Source organism: Schistocerca nitens, chromosome 4 (genome assembly GCF_023898315.1).
Source record: "Schistocerca nitens isolate TAMUIC-IGC-003100 chromosome 4, iqSchNite1.1, whole genome shotgun sequence".
Lineage (NCBI taxonomy): Eukaryota > Metazoa > Arthropoda > Insecta > Orthoptera > Acrididae > Schistocerca > Schistocerca nitens.
In genome coordinates, this window is record NC_064617.1 from 239392184 (window position 1) to 239396722 (window position 4539).

The window sequence follows — 4539 nt, forward strand, 5'->3', positions numbered from 1 at the left end:
CGTGCAGCATAAACCCCCTCTCTCGGACAGTTTACTCAACGCTTCGCCTTACAGCCCCCATAGCCTCATCAGGAGATTTCACTCTGCAGCGGAGTGTGCGCTGATATGAAACTTCCTGGGAGATTAAAACTGTGTGCCGGACCGAGACTCGAACTCGGGACCTTTGCCTTTCGCGGGCAAGTGCTCTACCAACTGAGCTACCCAAGCACGACTCACGCCCCGTCCTCACAGCTGTACTTTCGCCAGTACCTCGTCTCCTACCTTCTGGCGGAAGTAAAGCTGTGAGGACGGGGCGTGAGTCGTGCTTGGGTAGCTCAGTTGGTAGAGCACTTGCCCGCAAAAGGCAAAGATCCCGAGTTCGAGTCTCGGTCCGGCAGACAGTTTTAATCTGCCAGGAAGTTTCATATCAGCGCACACTCCGCTGCAGAGTGAAAATCTCATTCTGGAAAGATCCCCTAGGCTGTGGCTAAGCCATGCCTAGGCAATATCATTTCTTTCAGGAGTGCTAGTCATGCATGGTTCGCAGGAGAGCTTCTGTAAAGTTTGGAAGGTAGGAGACGAGGTACTGGCGGAAGTAAAGCTGTGAGGATGGGGCATGAGTTCTTGGCTAGCTCAGCAAAGGTCCCGAGTTCGATTCTCGGTCCGGCACACAGTTTTAATCTCCTAGCAAGTTTCATTCTGCCTTCTTCCCAGCGCTGCCTAGCTGCGACCGTGCTCTGCTTGAAAGCGCGTGGTGGCACGTCAGTGCCCGGCAAGGAACTTCCTGAGAGCAGGTCCTGGCGTTGTAGAAGGGTGTAGCAGCCTTGTATCTCCACAGCACAACGTTGCTGTGGACAACTCTCTGAGCCCCAGCTCTCTCGATGAGAGATGGTTCGCTTAGGCTCTATCCCAGAATACTGCATACCCCTGTATTCAGTTGTCAAGATGACGTGAATGGCGAAGACTCAACAGAAACATGAAGGACAGCCCGAATTGCGGTCCCATTATACAGCCGATAAGGCTGTTCTTGTACTGAACCAGAAGTGGCGACATAGGCGCCCGACGCCCAAGATGAGTAGACTGGTTCCTCATCCACGAAAGACCGGCCTGGGCCTCTTCCTTAGTTAGTTACCAACGCGACCAGCAGGACTGTGCCTTTTAAATCAGAAGTCCCCTCCATGGCCAGACGTCTGTAGACTTGTAGCAGTGGACTACAAGTTTGTGGCAGCTTTTGAACTGTGGCAGCTTGTTGAATTCACCAGAGCATCCTGCAGCTTAGTAGAGCTGGCTTTACGTCGGTGCCGGCCGCTGTGGCCGAGCGGTTCTAGGCGTTTCAGTCCGGAATGGCGCTGCTGCTACGGTCGCAGGTTCGTATCCTGCCTCGGTCATGGATGTGTGTGATGTCCTTAGGTTTAAGTAGTTCTACGTCTAGGGGCTGATGACCTCATATGTTAAGTCCCATAGTGCTTTGATCCATTTGAGCCATTTTTTACGTCGGTATCTGTGCTGCAGATGCAACTTACTCTGAGACTGAACTTGAGGAGGGCGGAGGTTTCACAGCAGGCGATGAAGTGATCCGCCCTCACCCGCTCACCCAAACTGGTGACCGAATGTGTTCTCGTTTTCTGAGCCTCTCAGGACTCTGTGCAGTTCTAGCGTTTAACTTCAGGGTTTCAGAACGTTCCTTTATATGAATTTTGCATCCTGAACGTCGTTCCTATGACATTTCTAGCTGAAGTTGCTACATTTAGCCTTTTTACAGTAGAGCTTTCTGTCTGGCCCACACCGTTGCCAAAGTGTTAAATCTATTGTTCTCGGCTTCCCTCTTGCGTGGTCTGATGAAACGAGCTCCCAGCTTGCTTGTATTTCAGGTGTCCTGCGTTGACATTAAGGCACGACATTGTTGCGTAGCCAGCAGACGAACACCACTTAGTGGCGTCTCAGTTGGTTTCCAACAAAATTTTATTCCTGCACTTACTTACTATTCTACTGCGTAACAGTATGCTTCCGTAACAGTTTCTCCCTTAAGAGCGTAATCTTTAAGCCCCACATCATGGCTGTCTCAAAAACACTCGGCATTCCCTTGTCTGATACTGACTGGATTGTCGCATTTTTCAGGCATGGTGAACCCACATGGTTCAAATGGCTCTGAGCACTATGGGACTTAACTGCTGTAGTCATTACTCCCCTAGAACTTAGAACTACTTAAACCTAACTAACCTAAGGACATCACACACATCCATGCCCGAGGCAGGATTCGAACCTACGATCGTAGCGGTCGCGCGGTTCCAGACTGTAGCGCCTAGAACCGCTCGGCCACTTCGGCCGGCGAACCCACATGTTTGAACAGCATGTCTTGCAATTTTATCTTGGGGTCATAGTGATGCACCCAGCGCTCATTCATGTGATTAGGCGACTAAAGAACTCATCTCGATCAGCCTGACAAAGCTGCAATATTTCCGCCTCTCTCTCGCTTCACATGTTTTTTTTTTTTTTTAGACGGGTGTTAGCAGTCGTGTAACCCAGCGGCCAGCGACCTTTGCCACGTACAGAACGTCATGCATGTTGTGTCCCACTGTTACGGCACTGAGTTCTACGGTACAAAGATTAGACTGAAAAATAAATACACAGGTAAAGTTTGATAAAATTGTTTTAACTTGATACAATGATTCCACTGAATATCCTTACATACATCCAGATAGTATCCTCGAGTATGTACATGTATAACTACTAACAACGAGTCCAACTTGAACTTTAATCACTGTTTTTACACTTGTATTCGTAACTCCGTCTCAACTAAGCTGATTTTGGACATAGACTGAAGACTCTGGAGAGTCAAACACTGTAGCCAGAACGCTTGAGTCCGAACACTGTACTCCGAACACTGGAGACTAGATGCTCCTTTCGGCGGTCTTTTATCGGCACGGTGCGTGGCGCTAGCGGCGCCGATTGAAGGGGACCTATCCTTCAGCCAGCCGGCGGTTGTAGAAAGCTGTCGCTCGTGGCCTATCGTGGTAACCTGTGTAACCGCTATCGCTAACTTCTTGTAACGGAATGACGCCCTCTGTGTGGTATCGACTGCTGATAATACCACAGTGGAAGATGTTGAAAACTGATCCATGGCTGATTTTCTCTCCTTCCTCTGCCGCCTCAATTGTGGAACGCCCATCTTCGAGCACCAGGACCTCCACTTCTCTTGTGATTTACAGTTGTTCACAGTGGGATGGTCCACCACTTCGTTCTTCATATCGCAGACATGTCTGACCACCTTTAGAACTGTCTGCGCCAACCTGTGTCATGTGATGGTGGATTGATGCCTTACACTTCCGCCAACTCAGGACGAGATTGTTGCAGCGTTATTTTCCTTCAAATGCAGACAACTAATTACTATACGACACTCCACGCGTTGTTTTGGGGCCTCTAGTGGCAGATTATGCTACTGTGGCACGGAGGCTTTAAAGTGTACCAGAACTCCTAACATATATTTGCAGACAAAACAAAAAATTATGTAAATTGAGGGTGGAGGGGGGAGAAAGGAAAGGGAAGGGAAGGAACTACTAATGATGTCAGCTGCATCAGAACTTTATGGAGAATCAGCAGCCACATGTGAAAACGTGTGCCGGGCTGGGACTTGAACCTGGGATCTCCTTCTTACTAGGCAGTTGCGTTAACCACTGCATCATCCAGACTCACAGTTTATTGGAACTGCGCACGCTATCTCAGCACGCCTCCCGGCAGATCCACATTCCCACCTCGCGCCAACTATCTTCAGTCCCACCCATGTCCTGATGCTGGCTACTTTGAGATTCACACCAGAGGTCGAACGTAATTGTGTATCCGCACTAAGGGTGGTGGATTCTTTGCTCATAGAGGCGAATCAGTTATATGAATGCATGGTGCCTGTTCTTTCAGACAGCTGCGATACATATTATGTAAATTGAAAATAGAGGGGGGGGGGGGGAGGAAGGAAGGGAAAGAGGAGGAACTGTTGACGTCAGCTGCATTGTAACTTTATAAACAAAAAATTAATTTTGTAAATTCATTTTTTGAAGATTTTAAACATGGCTAAAACAGCAACTGTTGAAATTCTTCACGGTAAATGATGACAGCCAAAACAGTTGCAGGATAAAGATTTATTAAAATTCTTGACCACGGTTTCGGTATGTATAAATATACTTTCATCAGAAGTAAAATAGCTACAATTACATCCTGCAATGGAGATTAATAAAACAATTGTGCCAAAGGCGTCGTCAGTAGTTGAAACATCATCTCCAATTATACATCATGATTATGGACAGAGGGTCGATGCGAACACAGCTTAGCATGAGTACTTCGCCTATGAACTTCATAGAAGGTTGGAAGACTGAACGAATCGTGACATGCGATTCAATCTGTGGGATAGCAGACTATTCGAGCACCGTGTCAAGAGCAAGTATGGAAGAAAACACAGTACACAACCTGTGTGAGCGACTGAAGACTTAGTCCACAGAAACAGGGCACTGTATGAGGCAAAAGCTTGGTCCATGGGCGTTGAAATCAACATTAGAGCGCCCAGGCCAG

General features: G+C 48.0%; 1 non-coding gene across 1 annotated transcript; it reads left to right on the plus strand.

Moving 5' to 3' along the window:
- The first annotated feature begins 302 nt into the window (after positions 1-302).
- On the plus strand, positions 303-377 carry Trnal-caa (transfer RNA leucine (anticodon CAA)). Its single transcript has one exon. It is a non-coding gene; the product is annotated as a tRNA-Leu (tRNA).
- Positions 378-4539: the final 4162 nt, after the last annotated feature.